Source organism: Vanellus vanellus (genome assembly GCF_965231255.1).
Source record: "Vanellus vanellus genome assembly, chromosome: 3".
NCBI classification, from domain to species: Eukaryota; Metazoa; Chordata; class Aves; order Charadriiformes; family Charadriidae; genus Vanellus; species Vanellus vanellus.
Genome location: NC_138907.1, coordinates 111360800 through 111379510, shown reverse-complemented (window position 1 = coordinate 111379510; position 18711 = coordinate 111360800).

The window sequence follows — 18711 nt, the reverse complement described above, 5'->3', positions numbered from 1 at the left end:
CATAGGTATGGTATGGTATAGTGCCTATCTCTTATTAATAGGTCTGTTTCAGGAGGAGGGAGAAATGAAGGGAAGAATAAACATGGGGTAGGAGTAACAAAATAAAAGAATATTTAAATGATTTCAAATGGATTGTAAAGTGTTGAATCATAAAGGATTGGCAAAAGAGCCCTCTCCTCATGAGGTCTGGCTAATATTAGGAATTATTGCCTCAAACGCTGCAGGTGTGGATCCATTTCTTTCATTGCTAGCAAATGGGGTTGCAACTGCCTTTGACAATGTAAAAGCTGCACAATCCCCATGCCCCAGGGCAGACAATGATGTTGGTGAGATGCTGATTTTAGGATAGAAAATTACAATGGTTATATAGTAAACAGCACCTGGAAGTTTACTAATGATTTTTACAATTAACAGCAGCACTGTGGTCTGATTATTCATGCATGCTTTCTATGAAAGAAAAGAAAAGAGGCAGATGTTGAAAAGAAAAAAGAATCACATAGGTTGAGGGATCTTTTTTTTTTTTTTTTTTGTAACTGGAGGTAGAGCCTCCTTCCTGGTGTCAGTACTTCTGATAATAATATGCCAAAAAAAGTGAAATAAAAATTAAAAATATTTAAAAATGCTTGGAATGTTCTAATCTCCCATTAACTCCTGATACTCACAAATGTATATTCCCTGAAATGCACATGAACATGGACAAGTATGTGTACATGTGTGTATGAAATCTTATGCAGACTTTAATCTCTGCCTGTGGTTTGATACATAGATTTGGCTTGCAGCTAAAAAAAAATAAATTCCACCAAAAACTGCATGGCCACGCAGTTCTTCAGTTTTAACAACTGGATCTTCTATGATAATAATGGTTGGATCTCTCCCCCTAGAAGTCCACCAGGTGTGCACCTGCCAGGTTAGTTATTTCAGAGTGCTGAGATTCGAAAACACTCCACCATCTGCAGCATAAATTTAAAAGTACAGTAAGGCATACTGGTACCTCATATATTTTCTCTCTCTCTCTAGTCATCATTTATTTTCACAGCTGTTCTCGACCCACTGCCAAGCAAAGACCTCTTCAGTTTCTTTTCTATCACATTGAGCCTTAAACAGTATCTTGACAAAGAATAGGTGAGGCAATGCTCATAAACTACAAACTCTTTTCCTTTAACCCTTTGTAAATTGTCACAACTAAACCTTTTGGAAGGCTCTTTGTCCTCATCTTTTCCCAGCAATCGACTATTGCACCTTGTTCTCACAGGACTTCAAGCCTAATTTGGCAGATCCAAGAAATTATAGCAACAAATTATCAGTAAACTTCAGATACTCATGCCAATGTGTCAAGGGTCATCTGAAACAGACCCGGCGCTTCTGGGGTTTGTTGTATGGCTAATCATGTATATAAAACAGCAGGTAAAAAAAATTGCACATTTTGTTCTTATCTCCGGTCAGCCAGCTTGTACAAAAGCCGTAAAAGACCTTGCTATGAGGTGAAGTCAATGTTATGGTGAACATGAACTCGGGTAAATCCCTTCTTGGAACCAAGGCCAGGGCTGGGCGCACTACGTGCTGCTGCCTGTACAGCATCCTTGTTTGCCATAAATTGAAAGTTCCTCGTTGGACTTCTGGTTAATGTCCAGGAGAAGCAAACGAGACTGAAGTTAATTTTTTATTGGTAGTGGCTAAGTGATTGCTGGATATTGCAGACATCTTTGGTATCTTCTGAGATCTTGGCTGTGCTGGGTTACTCCCTCTAGTCTTGGAAATTAAGTTGCCTTGGACCTAACCAAAGCCTGAGTGAGAGGGATTGCTTGAAAATGTTAGGCACGAGCAAATTAATCATGGCCAACACTTGAACACAGCAGGTTGGTGAGCTAAAAGGCAGGATTCATCCACATCACCCTGCTGAAAGAGCAGCCGGGGTAACAGGCAGCGATGAGGTGTTGTCCTGCCAAGCAGGATGCGGGTCTGGTGCGATGCAGTGTTCTGAACATTCTCGATCAGGCAATTAACTGTAGCTGTGGTAGCTGTACCACGCAGCTGTAGCTGTGGTACCTCAGCCCAGGGAAAAGGGTGGTCTCATGTAGGTAACACTATGGTTTTTCTTCCTTATTTTTGTGCAAATATAGGAGAATCTCTTTTTAGATATCTTCCTCTACTTACTTCAGCAGGCATTTTGGCTCCCTTGTTACTCTTGACTCCCTTTGGCTTTTCACTGCTTATTCAAACTAGGACTCTTAACATATTCAGTTTTAACTTTCACATGTGTTTTGAAAGTACAAATATACATTTATATATGCAATCTATTATCTCTCTATCTAAACCCACTCAGGGGCAAGCTGTGAATATAAATGTCTGTCTGAGAAATGTTGTCTTGCAAATGAGAACATCTGACACTGTTAACGAAGTCAGCTGTGATAGTTAGGTATGCACGTACTTGTCCAGTCACTGAAAGGTTCTCTCTCAGTTAAATTTGCGCGCTGTCCTGGCCAAGAGCTTCATACTCTTATGAGCTGAACCTAATATACATAGTGTCTATTTGGGTACACAGTGCAGTATGAAAAAAGGTTGAATAATGTGAACATAGAGACATCGAAACATCTAGATACTTAGACTGTCATATACATCCTCCCTGTTAAACTGGATATGTGCACATACATGTATCTATATTGTGGATTAAAAGAGCAAATAACAAGTTTAATGGCTCAAAATTCAGGTAAGACAAATGAAGTAAAATAGATTTCAAGACGGTTGCCTGATTTCAGTGAACTGCCTCCTGAACTTTGGACAAAGAATCTTGTTCGTGCTGGTGTAGATTTACACAGGGAAATGTTGGATGTGGTGGCATCTTTTGTAGTCAGGTGAAGAGGAGGTGGCGATGTGGCTGTGTGGTCTCTCCCGTGTCCAGTTGTCCCCATGTCAGGCACTGGTTCCTTGGCATGCTAAGCACTCTCTGTGTCTGCTGGATGCCACTTGAATCCCTTTGTGTTGAAGCTCTCAGAATGCTGAATTTCAAAATAATTTGTAATTGCTCTTTACCAGGTAGGATAAGCTATGCCATTGTTATCAAGATGTCAGATAAAAGACAATAATTGCAAATATCATCACAAATGAGGCCTTTGAGAGAAATTATTCTGTCTCTTAGGTTCCTCTGTCAAACCAAGTTTTTAGCATGAGTACCATACACACCGCACAAATTACTTTGTGTTCCTGATGCGCATTACTCAGAATCATGCCGTTATGCCAAGAAAGCTGTGGTTGACTTGCATTTCCTGACTCTTCATTGCTTTGTAGTTTTTTCTCAAGGGAAGATCCTATGGACAAAGAAGTTAGTCTGACAGAAGATAGCGTGTAATTTAAATAATGCAGAAATAGGATCTCTAGGATCCGCTAGACATGGAGAGAAGTCACAGCTGAAGTAAGCTATTATGCTATTATACTACAGTGCATTAAGTCCATCGACAAACTGATGCAATTATGAGCTCCACAGAGTGTATGGAGTGTGGCTTGTCCAGCTGGGGAAAGCTGTCTTTCCATTTGGTGAAGAAACATGAAGGATACTTTTCTTTGGTGTTGTTCTGCAGAAGAGAGTAGGAAAAAGGATAGTTTAATAAGCTCTTATGGTGGTACCTGTAGTGTGTGGAGGGTAAGGACACACTTCGCTACCTGTAACACTGGAGATTTTTGTATCTTGATCAGTCAAACCAGGACAGTGTTCTCTGCCTGTGCAAGCCATGGACCATGTGGGTCCAGCTGTGCTTGTTGACCTAGCAGGAATAAATGGAAGACAAATAAGACAGCAACTGCCTGTGATTATATTTGCTGCCCTTGCAAATACTATTGAAGTGTCTTTAAATTAGTTTGTTTCGGCTTGGGGCCTAATCCTGCCAAGCACATTTTTAGTATGTGGTCATGTGCCATCAGTAGGAATAAACTGAAATAAACAGAATCTGAGAGTGCTCAGTGCCTCTGAAAACTGGACTATTTATTAACATGTGGGGTTTGAATTCAGTAGCATTTGAAAATTATGCTCGTTTTTTCCTTTGCTTTGAATTTTTTATGGCTGTTTTGGAAATGATTACATCACAATCTGCAAATAGACTACAGTATGTCATACCTGATCCATGGAAATGGTAACAGTAATAGCCAAATTCTCACCTTTATAACCCAAAAAACTGTAAAGGTCAGAAAGACAGTATTTGGACTGACAAAATACACGTTAAAATGTTTCACTAAACAGAAAAGACTCTTCTGACAATCTAAAACTGTCATTGCAAAACTATTTTAAGGTCTTTTACTAACAAATGCAAGTGATTAAAATTACTAGAATGGTACACTTTCTGCTTTTGTGTTTGTGGTCATAATTATGTTCTCTCATGTCAAGAGTAGACTCCACTTTACTGTCCTTGGTTAGCTCACCATTCATAGTCAGCCAGTACCCATTGACAGATTTACCCAGCAGAAAATACCAAATGGGAACAATAATGGCTGAGCCAAATACATTTAAAAAGAAATACCAATCTTCCTATGTTCTGCTCTACCTGACAAACGGCTCTTCGCTAAGCTGTGGAGTGGGAGAAAACCATGGAGAGCAAGGTATGAAAGAAGAAGGTGGTAGTGATGCTGTAGGTGTCACTCTTCTTTCTGAGTGAGATCTGAACTTATGCCCCAGCCTTGTGTTTGGTAGTATGGTGCTGCTGAGATTGCTATGTTTCGGCTGAGATATCAAATGAAGGTCCTGACCTTGTTCTCATTAGAGATCCCTGGGTACTTGTTCTCATTAAAGATCTCCTGGCACTTTTCAAAAGGGAAAGAGTGTTAGCCCCAGTGTCTTGGCCAAATTCCAGCTTGGGTAATTACGTTCTGCCTACCTAAATTCCCTTGGCTGTTTCAATTCAATGTTATTTATAATTTCTTCCCTAAGCCTGTGTGTAGTATTATCATGTGTTGGGAGACAACTGCCTCTGGCACCCTAGATTTGTTTGCATTTTTGAGGTAGAAGAACTGATATTTGTATATAACATTAATAATTTGTTAAGTCTACAAAGTACTTGCAGTCTTATGATTTAATGCAAGATCATCTTAGAATGTAATCTAAGTATTTCATATAAGTCTTGCAATGATCAGTTTCCCACAAAGTATTTCCACTAAGAAAATACTTTTTCAGATGGATAGTTTGAATGTACCATTTACATTGTTTATTTTAGTTTATACTTTTTGTATAATGATGTAGTGTGTATTGAATGTCAACACTCACAGAATATTGGAAGACACATTCAGCTAAGAAACTATTTGTCTATTTTTATTTTTTTTTAAATGAGCATGAAGAGACAGAACGTGACGGATGGGAGAGGAGAGAAGGGTACTGACATAGACATGCTTTAAATTATCTGTTTGTAGAAAACCATTCTACAGAAAGAACATGAGCCCATCAAATATAGAAGATGTTAGTCCCATCACTTACAATCTTAATGGAAGAGTCTCAGTATTGGTAAAGGCAATGGGGCAAGAACCCACAGAGAATAAAATAATTAGCATTAATCAAATACAAAAGGTGAAAGCCCTCTTTGAGGTTGCAGCCTGTTAACATATTAGAGAGAAACTCAAGCTAGCCTGTTGAATCAAGTGTATACTCTCAAATGCATTCTCAAACACGTCTCATAAGGTTTGAGAAAGCAGAAGTTACAGTTAAAACTTAAATTTAACTAACTCAGTGATCCATCTCGTGCTAACACAATCCTCAAAGGCTGGTGGTTGGCACATGACAGAGGTATATCTGTGGTTGGCTGATGCAGTGACGTTTGTCCCATACAGTTCAGCTGGGTTCAGGTGTGCGAGTGATTTAGTCCGCTATTCAGGACTGATGAATTTTGGGTGGAAACAGATGGCTTCAGGCAGCCTACTGCAGATATAACTCAGGTCTCATGGACTGAGCAAACACTTGTGACAAAGTACATAAAACCAAGTACTCATACACATCTTTTCTCAATGGAGGTTGCAATAGACATGCAGGAGCTGTTAACCTTTTGGGGGATTTCCCATGTTACCTATGTTTTTCTCAGGGTGCTCTTGCTTGTTTCTTGCTACTCCTGCCATAATCGCTGAGTTGCATTTCCTCAAAGAAAGGGACCCTGGAAGGATGAGAAAAAGGGACTGTGGGCCCAGTCCCAACCAGTGCTATCCAATGTTCCAGTTTTGTGAAAGCAGGGGGTACCGAGCTGCCTGTTTGAACACATGCAGAGATCTACCGCCGTCCAACTGTTGAAACCTTTGGTGAGAAGAGGAGATGAATGTTTTTACTTGCTCTCCAACCTGGAAAGGTTATTCAATATTTACCTTTGCTTTTTTATCTGTGCTGTTAACTTGATGTTTTACTGATCTGTTTGCACAGATTGCCCTAAATTGCACTTTATTTTCCTTATAATTTGTATCTGCTTTTTAAATAAATAACTCACCAGAGCTGTTGCTATGAAAATAAATTAAAATTAAGAAGTCTATAATTACAACATTAGCCTGTAATTATTACAACAAACTACAATACAGTGAAGAGCAACAAAATAAGAGCAAGAGTCCAATAACAACTCACACACAAAAACTTTGTTGAGTAACATTAACCAGCTGACTGTAAACTAAGAAATAACACAAAATCCTGAGCCAAGGCTTCCACTCAGACTGAAGTGCCTGTTCTGGATAGCCCTCTTATATGAGATCACAGCCTTTTCTGAGAACCTTACAAATAACCAGGCCCTGGGAGAGTTGCGGGTGGAGTGAGACATCCTTACTCTGAAACTCTCTGGTAATCGTTAGTATCTAAAAATAAATAGCATGACATGGACTGGAAGGATATTGCTCCACCCAGGGCTTCTCGGGGAGACTTCTCTTTGACTTATGGCTATGCAGAGGTAGGGACAGCAGCGGTGTGAATGAAGAGGCAGCTGTAATTTCAAGTACTGGGCCTTTCTGCTCTCACTGAAGGGGCACCCTGTAAACCAAGAAGGTGTCAAGAGGTCTGCCTAAGAATGAGATCCATCATCAGATGCGGTGTTTATGGTACCCACTACCATGTGATATTTATGGTGATGGTGATACCCGCTAGGATAGTAGGTGAACATATGATGATCTCGATTTCATCTACCCTTACAGCACTCTTCTGAAGTATAATTGAAGACAATGGGAACACAGGGACTAATTTTAAAACTATTTTATTACCTACCTATTCATACTTCCCCAGATGCTTTTTGAAGTCCCACTCAGCAACTTATATACCACTAAAGTCCTAAGTGATTTATCTGAAGTCTGCTCTTGGGTAGAAAATAGCAAGCAGAAAACAAGTCTAAAGCTGTAACGTGAAGACTGATGCCTTGATTTGTGGACAGCACTTCTCCCTGTTGAAAAGGGGCATTCTTTTTTCTAAAATGTGAGATTTTTGCCTGAAATATTCTGTGGAGTTTTACCAATTTTTCAAATAAATTAATTTGAAACAGCATTATGCAGTCCTTTTAAAGCTGGGAGCAGGGAAGAAGACTGTGAGTTTCAAATTTCAGTTTTACCTCAAATTTTATTTTGAATTCATTTTATGCAGTTTGAACACTGTTCTTATGAATTTTATTTTCTTTAAAAAAATAAGTCAGGGTTTTAAAAACAAAGTATTTAAAGAACTTTTCCAGCCATGTTGTACTGCTTCAGGACATACCTATGCTGGGGCTGCTGCTTGCATCCTGAATATGTCCTCTGTTTCTTGAATGGCTTTGCCGATATGAGCTGAAGCCTGTCCTGCTCCAGCTGGACAGCCAGCAGGACCTGAGATATATAGCTTAAAGCTTCCTTGAGCCTGTTTCAATCACAGACACTGCTTTACCTCTGCTTACCAGAAATAACTTAGCATGAGAACATAAGCCTTAGAGCCCCAAATGTTACCTACTTCAGATGCTCCTGTTCAATATTTAGGAGACAACGAAGACCAAGGTGTTCCCACCATCCTATTTCCATCCATCAGCTGTGCTTATGTGGAAGTCAATGGCATATTCTCAATTCTTCAGTATGCAGGGGCTCAATTTATACAATGAGGCAAAATTAATGGAATCGGTGTCTCTTTCTTACAGAGTGGTCTCAGTTCAGGATCCTGGGTAGAAATAGTTTTAGCATAGTCACCTTTCCCCATTCTGGAATTCCCATCTTTCAGGCCACTTTTCACAATGTACAAGACTTATTCCATAGAAAAGTGTCCACCTGGAACAGATAAACCAGAACTGTTAAAATACACCAATTTTCAGGATCACAGTCTCAATTGGTTTCTCTTGTGTACGCACCAGTTGATTCCCTACTTTCATCAGAGAGTAGTTATTATGGAAGAAATTATTTGAGAACAGAATATCTGAAAAAGGAACAGAATTGGCATAATTATAGAACAGCATCCCTGACCAGCCCAGCCCTCAGTGTCACAGCAAATTCTCTGATCTGCTCCAAGAACACGGTAGCCACAAGCTTGCTCTTTCCCTCAAGACAGAAAGTTAAATCACAATATTTCCCCAAATTCTTTAAGGAGGAAGAATTCCAAATTAAATTAAAAAAAGTGTAAGGAGAATATACCCTGAAGATACCAGTCACCATAGACTGCTTTAACCAAATGTGTTTTATTTCAAATAATAACAGTAATTAAAAATACAGATTTAAGAAGCCTGAGCAGATTAGTTAAAGAGCATTTTAGGATTATAAAAGCACTTCCAGTTGCATCAACCAGATGCCATTTCAAATGCTGCTGTTTGGATTAATTAACTGAGTTCAGGACACCACATATATTAAAACTGCTAGTTGTACTACCCATCCTCCCCCGCACCCTTTTGTAATTTGTTATTAAAATCTCAGCCAATTAGAAAAACACAATGTATTAAGTAAAACAGCACACGGAACCAATCGAAAGTAATTACTCAGACTAAGACTCATTTAAATGATTTATAGCAGCAATTAAACAATTTTTAAATGCTTCATAAAGGTGTGGTATGTTTTACACATTCATGTATACAGTATGCAGAATGTATGGAGTCTGTGTTAAAAGGCTACTATTAATTGCTTTTACAGAAATGCCACAAATCGTGTATTTTAGCAAAAAGATCATTATAACAGGATATAATTGATTTAAAGCACTATTCTGGTTAAGAAATGCAGCTATAAAGTGCTTCAGACTTTAGTGTAAGAGCAATTCTGTCTCTTATAGAGATATTTAATTACTTTAATAAGTCTGTAAAACTATTTTATAAAGAAGTAGCTTTTAAATTACTTTCACTCTAGCAGAGATTGAGATCACTTTATGGAATATAATGCAAATACATTTTTCAGCATATTAATAAAATCCTAGCATTTGCTGCATTGAAAGCTGGAGGAAAAGTGCTATCTTTTTCTAAATATGGGTGGCCATCATGTAGGTTTTCCCCCAGGCTAAAATAAATTAAGTGTAGATTAAGTACTGTATAATAATATATCCTTATCTAAACCAATGAGCATAACATAAGTTTGGCTACTATAAATTGGGTCAATTCTCCATCTGGGCTGGGCCCAACATCCTGTCTCCAATGCTAGCCTATGACAGATGCTTAGTTTAAAATTTAAGAGCAGGGTATTAACAAATCTTTTCATTCTTTTGTCTTCAGACTTCCCACATGGCAAGTTTTCCTTTTCTTCCCTTTGCTGCTCTGAGAGATGCCAGGCCTTCAACTGGAACACCTGCCTATTAAAGACCCAAACCCAAAATCAAGAGGGAAGAAATATCTGTGTCATATCAGTACCTAGGTAACTGTCAAAAGAGAAAATTATTTTTAGATGTAGGCTCTCATGACAATGTAAAATTACTTAAATGCTAAAGCTAGCATTTATTAAAAGATATCAGTGTAGCTACACAGCCTACACAGTGTAGGCTGAGGTTCCTTTACTGTTTCAAAGAATGACCCGACAGGAGAAAGGCATTGGAAGGCTTTGCAGGATCTTACCAATTTACAGTAAAGCTGGGTGAATAACTAGGATAAAATAGCTGATCAAAATCAAACCTGTTGTAAAAACAACATAGAGTAAGCACAGGTTTATGATGGATTAATTTTGTCATTGAGTTTAAAAATAAGTTGTAACTTCCAATAAAGTCATCATAGATACTCCATTTTTATCAAACCTCTAGTATACTATTTCGTGCGTTCATTTTATCTGTGACAGCATGACAGAGTTTCTAGGTGACGACAAAAGGTGATAGGACCCAGGAATGTTTTATTTGGGTGTTCATCAACTTCCAGAAATGATAGTATCTCTTGAAAGTAGTACTGTGAGGTATGATGGCACTGGAACATTTATTTTGAGGGCACGGCAATATTACACAGTTGAGCATGCTCCAGAGTGGCTGTAAATATACAGAAATACTATTCCAAGCTTGATCCTAAGTGCGTCCAGAAGAAAGTGCATCCTTTTTTTTTCACTAATAAGCGGCTGATTGGGAGGGGAAAAGTAATTTAGATAAAGTAAGACAAACACATTTCTCCTACTTTTGCAACCTCTGCCTACTTTCACGCTAAAGATGGGATCAGATGCTTTTTAAAGAGTTTATGAAGCACGCTTTCTCTGTAGTTCTATTTCAACTCTCTTTGCAGCAAGTCTTTCACGTAATACTGATCAAGAACTGTAATGCAAGAGGTTGGATTGTTGGAGAAAAACTTTGGAGAATAAATCAGGGTAGTTCCCTAACTGAAATGGGCCATACAATTTCTGTGGTCACTGGAATTAAGTTTATAGAAAACAGGTAGTGCGCTGAGTTGCAGAAAATGTACTTTGAGAGCAAAGCACACGGAAATCATACCCTTTTATCAGCAGAGCAATCAAAGATGAACAAAAGACAGCCCACATCTCCAGACAAGGAGATCCATTTCTGCTTTCATTCAAGCAATTCATATGCAATCTGCAAATACAGACAGATAGTAACTATGTTATCAGACACATGGAAATGTACTGTTTAAATGAAAGTTTTTCAAGATATTCTGTTCCAGCAAAATTTTAACAATTAATTAAGAGTATGTGAATAAATTTGAATATATTAGTTTTTTGAGTGTTCAACAGTTTATTATCTTCACAGTCTTATTTTAGGGAATTTCATGGCTGTACAGCAATCCTATTTGGTGGGTTATCTTTGTAGAAGAAGCAGCAGCAGAGGAATTGGGAAAGGAAGACGCTCAATTAATTAGTAGGGTATTAGTTCCTGCTCCTAATTAAAATCTAACTAAAATAAGAATTTGACAGGTGTTTGGCTAGAAAGGAAACATTAGACACTTTTTAACCTTTGGGGAAGTGAGTAGGAAAAGATAGAGCTTGAAAGGCATTGAGGGCGTTTTATAATAGTTTTTATCTTACTATTTAATAAATTATTTTTGACAGCAATTCTAATACAGGCTAATTTTTAAATTTTTTTTCATTTTTATTTTTAACATCAAGTCACTGCATTCACACCCTTTACTTCATTCTGGATATGATAAATCAGTTGGGAGTCTCTTAATTTATTTTTTTTGGCTTAAATTTTTCCTTTTACTATGTTTTTGTCTGATTGCTTTTTATTCCCCACTGATTACTCCCTGACAAGTCAAAAGCCTAGAACTTGCACCATCTCACTTTACTCTGCAAAACTTTGTAAAAGTCTTTTTTGAGGAAGGACATCTCTTGAAGGTTCTCTCTGCAAACACCCCTCCATTTCCTCCTCTCTGGACAGGAAAGATGAACTCCACCACAGAAAAAGGTGCAAGTTTCTTTCAAGTTAGATGCTAGAGTCTGTTTTATAAATACCCAACCAACTGACTAACCAAAATCCTTTAGTAGCAATTTACCATGTGCTATATACAGGAATAATAGCTTTGCTTATAATTTAAATTATTCTTCTAATACCTTATATCTGTTCTGAGTACATGAAGAAAATATTAGAGCTTGACTGAAGTGAGCAGCTTCACTTGACAGGAATTCTCTTTGGGACTTCATAAGAGCTTAACTCTAGCTTAATTTATTGGATGCAGGGCGAAATATAGTGGCAAAGGATGAGGAAAAGGCTGAGGTACTTAATGGGTCCTTTGCCACGGTCTTTACTAGTAAGACCAGTTGTTCTTGGGGTACCCAGCCCCCTGAGCTGGAAGACAGGGACGGGGAGCAGAATGAAGCCCCTGTAATGCAAGGGGAAATGGTTAGCGACCTGCTACGCCACTTAGATGCAGACAAGTCAATGGGGACCAATGGGATCCACCCAAGAGTACTGAGGAAGCTGGCACAAGTGTTCACCAAACCACTTTCCATCATTTATCAGCAGTCCTAGCTAACCAGGGAGATCCCAGTTGACTGGAGGCTAGCAAATGTGACACCCATCTACAAGAAGGGCCAGCTGGAGGATCCAGGGAACTACAGGCTTGTCAGTGTGACCTGAGTGCCAGGGAAGGTTATGAAGCTGATCATCTTGAGTGCCGTCACGCGGCACATACAGGACAACCAGATGATCAGGCCCAGTCAGGATGGATTTATGAAAGACAGGTCCTGCTTGACTAACCTGATCTCCTTCTATGATGAGGTGACCCACTTAGTGGATGAGGGAAAGGCTGCGGATGTTGTCTACCTAGACTTTAGTAAAGCTTTTGACACCATTTCCCACAACATTCTCCTGAAGAAACTGGCTGCTCATGGCTTGGATGAGTGTACACCGGGTAAAAATTTGGCTGGCTGGCCAGGCCCAAAGAGTTGTGGTGAATAGAGTTAAATCCAGTTGGTGGCCAGTCACAAGTGGTGTTCCCCAGGGCTCAGTATTGGGGCCAGTTCTGTTTAATATCTTTATCAATGATCTGGACAAAGGGATCGAGTGCACCCTCAGTAAGTTTGCAGTCAACAACAAGTTTGGCAGGAGTGTTGATCTGCTTGAGGGTTGGAAGGCTTTACAGAGGGATCTGGATGGGCTGCATCGATGGGCCAAGGCCAACTGTATGAGGTCCAACAAGGCCAATTGCTGGGTCCTGCACTTGGGTCACAACAGCCCCATGCAACATCTCAGGCGTGGGAAAGAGTGCCAGGAAAGCTGCCCAGTGTAAAAGGACCTGGGGGTATTGGTTGACAGCCGGCTGAATATGAGCCAGCAGTGTGCCCAGGTGGCCAAGAAGGCCAACAGCATCCTGACTTGTATCAGGATGGCGTGTAGCAGTACAAGAGATGTGATTTTTCCCCTGTACTCAGCACTGATGAGTCCCCATTTCAAAAACTGTTCAGTTTTGGGCCCCTCACTACAAGAAAGACATTGAGATGCTGGAGCATGTCCAAAGAAGAGCAACAAAGCTGGTGAGGGGTCTAGAGCAGAAGTCCTATAAGGAGCGGCTGAGGGAACTGGGGTCATTTAGTCTGGAGAAAGGAGGCTCAGAGGAGACCTTGTTGCTCTCTACAGCTACCTGAAAGGAGGTTGTAGTGAAGTGGGGGTTGGTCTCTTTTCCCAAGTAAAAAGTGATGAAATGAGAGGAAACAGCCTCAAGTTGAGCCAAGGTAGGTTTAGGATGGATATAGGAAAAATTTCTTCATTGAAAGGGTTATTAAGCATTGGAACAGGCTGCCCAGGGAACTGCTTGTGTTGCCATCTCTATAGATATTTAAAAGGCATATAGACATAGTGCTGAGGGGCATGATTTAGAGGTAACTTGGCAGTGCTAGGTTAATGGTTGGACTTGATGATCTTAAATGTCTCTTCCAACCATAATGATTCTATGTTTATTTGGCTGTAGAGGCTCCCCCCAGCTATAGGGCTGCCTGTAGCCTTGTGGGTAGGTGAGCTGGCCAGCTCTGCACCAGCTCCCTGGCTGCACATGCCATCACAGAGTGGAGATAAGGAGCACATTTTGGCCTGGAAACCCTAATCTGTCCTTACAGCAGTGATGCTGCGGTGTTTCTTAAACCTGATATTGTGGAATTAGAGCATCATAAAAATATCATCGGGGCTGGGGTGTGGGAGGGTGTGTGTGTGTGTTATTGACTTGATAACAAAAATTTCTTTTTCAAAACCTTGTCTCTTCTGGAGCTGAAATTCCATTTCTGGGCCAGATCTGTATGGAAAACAATGGCAAAAAAATCTCCTTTTTGGAAACCAAACTGATTTCAAATAAACATAAAGCCTCATGAGCCCTACAGCTTGCTTCATCAGATCAAACCAGAGACACTTTATCTGCAAATTATGCAACAGACTTGTCAAGGAAGCAGCTGAAGAAATGATGAAAAGTGTTATGATTATTACATAATCTGGAATAATTAGACATTATTCCACCTGAAGATGCTTCTTTTTGATGTCTAAAGTTATAAAAGAAATACTATCTCCTGATCTAGGCAATCCTGCTTTAGCAGGAGAGTTGGACTAGATGATCTCTAGAGGTCCCTTCCAACTCTGATAATTCTGTGATTCTGTGATTCTGTGATTCTGTGATCTATGAATACATTTCTATCGTATATGTACATTAAAAGTTTGCATTCAGAGAGGACAGACTCAAGTAATTTTTTTTTTCTAACTTCTCTAGGGACAGCCTCATGCTATTGAACACTGTGCTATAAAGCATATGTATATTTTGTAAAATGAATGTAAAACTGAGTGTCATGGTCAGTATACTCAAAACAGTATACTTAAATCTTCAAGGGTCTGTCAAGTATCAGGAGATACTAACAAGGACAGCACATGTCAATATTCTTCTGTATTGATCAAAAGGAACTTCACAACGGCTACAGCACTGAATAATAAAACTAAAATAAAAATCAGCCTATACTTTTATTTTTTTAGTGCTTTTAAATATCATAATCAGCATTGAAATGTAATAAAAAAAATAAAATAATGTGGGCTATGGGTTACCACCTGTCCCTCTGCCCCATCACTATAGGACACTAAAATATCTACAACATATGTCACACTACTTGCTTCCATAGAACTGCTATACTTGGTCAGATTTCTGTCCACTGCATAGAAATCTGTCTGTCCTATTATCCTCAAGCTGAGAGTGGCTATTACCAGGTAGTTCAGAAGAATATATTAGAAACCCCCTGAAATGGTAATAATTTCCTCAAGAAGGTTTCATTCTAATCCCCTGACATCAAGTGCATTTCAAACTGTAAACCACAAAGTTTTCTAGTTGCTACATTTCTTTTTTCTTAGCAATAGGCATTATAACCTTGGACATTGTTACTCTATAAATCCTTATTTGAACTGGTGGCATCCCAGCTCAGTGAGTTCCACAGTCTAATGATGCTTTCAGTGAGGAAATTTTGTCAGTTGTGAAAGAAGCTGAAAAGGTCATTTCATTATTTCTTTGCCTAAGGCCTCACCTAGAGAAGCAAGCAGTCCTTTTCAGTTTGTTGAACCAGGAGCCCAGCTAATTTCAATTCAGGGGTTTGGTGAAATAAAATTCACAGATTAAGAGGCAGAACAAAATTCATCCTGTGAAGAAAATGATGGAATTGAAATTGGTTAAAATTCTTTGTTCAGTCATAAGATGCTAAAATAAGAGGACTGCCTAAAAGCCCAGTAATTGAGTACATTTAATAGAGACCTTTAAGGAAGCAGTAAGCAGGATAAAATTATTAGAGCTTTATGAGGTTTTATTCATGTCTGAAGGATTTCAAATCAGGGGTTTTGATATTGCCATCTCAGTCACAAACAAATTGTTGGCATTGACATGCTTCTTGCAGCACACAGATGGAAAACCATACTGAAGACTATAGGGGGCATTGAAGAAGCAAGGTCAAGCCTTTCCTTCACTTAGACTTGTCTTTGGTCAATTCACCAAATAGCTGGAGTACAGTGACGGTCACAGTGTAATGTTTGGTGCAAAGGTAGGAAAACACCAGCTGTAGGTGGATAAATGTGTTTGTTCTGGACTGCACTGTTACTCATCCAAATTATCTTTGCATCTACATATCAGGGAAATAACAGCTCACAGTATCTCAGAAGTGATTAGCAGGAAGGAAGTTTCAGCTTAAAACTGAGGTTCCTAATTTTAGTAGTACTAACACTACTGCTCTGTTTAGATCACCTTCTGAAAAAAGATATTTCTGTGGGAAACAAAAGACTGTTTTTTCTTGTTGTTGTTGTTGTTGGCTAACATAAAAAAAAAGTGAAAAAAGAAAAACTTTCACAGCTTTCCCATTATTAGTTCTGGGAAAACACAATAAAGCCACAGCTGGCAGGCACTTATTTTTTTCTTAGCATTTGATAATAGAATTAATTGGTAAGTGGAAAGCTTACAACCCTTTTTCTGCTGCAAGTTGCCCTCTGCTATCATTATGAATAGAAGTTAAAATCCAAGCTAATTGTAATTCACTTAATAATGAAGAAATATATTTGCATCATCAATAATCAAAGCGCTTTTTTTGACAAGTAATTTTAGTGTAGAATGTCAATAAACTCTGGAGAAAGATGCTCAAGTCGGCATGAAGAGTTCCGAGTGATGGGGTAAGTTCTAATGCAGCCCTCTAATATATATACCCAGTTTCTGTGATTCCTTTTTTAATGACAACAGTCCCTTTAACAGCACTTCAGCAACCATAGAGTGGGGAGGGTGGGATGGGAGAAGAATGTCTGTGTTACTAGTATACTACAAAGCTGAAGTTAGCAGGGCTGCGAGTGACGAGCAGCAGTTCCAGCGGAGTTGTCTACAGTAGTTCAAGCCCATTACTCCATCCCCATTAGAGACATTTATCATTTAGTCACTATGCTTATGCAACAGTATTCTAACGCTGCAAAAAATACCTTGCCAGCTCTATATTAGGGATGGGTGAATTCATTCTGATAAAAATGAGAACTATTCTTAATTTTTCCCAGACCTGTAACTGAACCAAAACCTAATGTTCATCCATCATTATTTCAGACCTGAGAGCTTGTGCTTTGCAAGCAGGGCCCAAATGTATCAGCTCAGCAAGGTCCCTGATGCAATGGTGGTGGGCATGGTATAAGAACCTGACCAGAATGGAACAGATTATTTGGGAATTTCTCCATCCCTTTCCATCTGCAAACTTCTCTCCTAGGCTTCTTGCCAGTGGTGAAACCGTGGTGAGGATGTAATCTGCTGGCAGGCCAAAAGAAGCACAGTGTCAGCAATATGGGTTGATACGTATATTTAGGAATAGCTGGAACTGAAATACAACATAAACTTATACTCAGATTAATACTGGGAAATGCTAACCAGTAAAATACTGCACTTTTTTTTTTTAAACCTGTTTCTACTATTTTGATTCCTATGTCACTTTTCTCATGTTTCACTATTTATGAGGCATTATAATATACATGGCATTTACGAGAAGCTTTCAGCAAGTACTTCTTGTGCAGGTACAGAAGAGAATGTATCTGTAATTATAGCAAAATTCATATATTTCAGTGCAGAGTTACACTGCATCTTATTAACTTATTACCCTTACCTAAGTACGAATTTGTACACAGAATCATAGAATCATAGAGAAACATAGAATCATAGAACAGTTTGCATTGGAAGGGACCTTTGAAGGTCATCTAGTCCAACACACCTGCAATAAGCAGGGACATCTTCAACTAGATCAGGTTGCTCAGAGCCCCGTCCAGCCTGACCTGGAACGAGCTACTGCTAATACTAAGAATGTATTTAATGAGTGAACACTTTTCATAAATTGACCAGGTCAGAGAACAGAACTTCCTAGTATTTGATAGAAGGTAAATGAAGAAATATGTGTTACAGCAGTGACATGGAACATAATAAAATGTTCAGTCCTTAGAAATCCTGTTGATGTCCACGTTGTCTTTTTTTTTCCAAAAATGTCTAAAAAATAAGCAAAAAAACAGTCTCAGTGATTGAAACTAAACTATTTTCGGTGTTTAAATGGAAACTGTGACATTTCAGCATTTTTCCTCAAAAAAAAAAAATTAAGTAATAAGCCTTCATCCTTCAGTGAATGAATATATTTCAGCCTGTTAACATTCAAGCACTGTTCACAATTTACATTTAATCATCTGCAGCCAAGAAGCAAAAAATATTACAAGAAATTTTAAAGAGTTAAAGCAAGGACTCATGTAAGGACAATTTATTGCAGTGTTATTGATGACCACAGTCACAGAACTGTGGCTTCTCAGGGTTGCCGTGGCCATGGGATTATCTCAGAATTCCATCTGAGTCCTCTTGAATACTCTCTAACAATTTTTTTTGGTGTTTTCAATGACAAAAAAGTTTTCATTACAACTAAAAAGGCATTGAAGCTGTTCCCTCCTCTCCACCATAGGGATGTTGGAAAGAACTCTCCAAATGATGAGCCTTTGCTTTGCGTGATGAGGAATATTTGATCCAACTTCTCATAGCTAGTCTGGTGGCATTACTGGACAAGTAGATATGATCTTTGACTAACTTCCAGATTTTTCAGTTATCTGCTCCTGGCTCTACAGGTTTTTGGATGTTTTCTTTATCAGAGTCACTAAAGCTTTGCCAGCAGTGTCAGTCCAACTAGCTGAATGCTGTCCTGGATGCTGCCTAACATGACCATGTTGGAAAAGAACAGCTTAAGAATACTGCAGCTATAGATTCCAGGAAGGGGCCATCTATTTTAGGTTGAGATCATTTCAGGTTTATAGTAAGTGTATATGTTGGTAGACACTAAAGGAGAATTTGGGGTGTCTTCTGGGAAATAATCTTACATGCTGTGTCAATTAAAGTATTAGAGGGACTTTGGGATTTGTTCAGTACT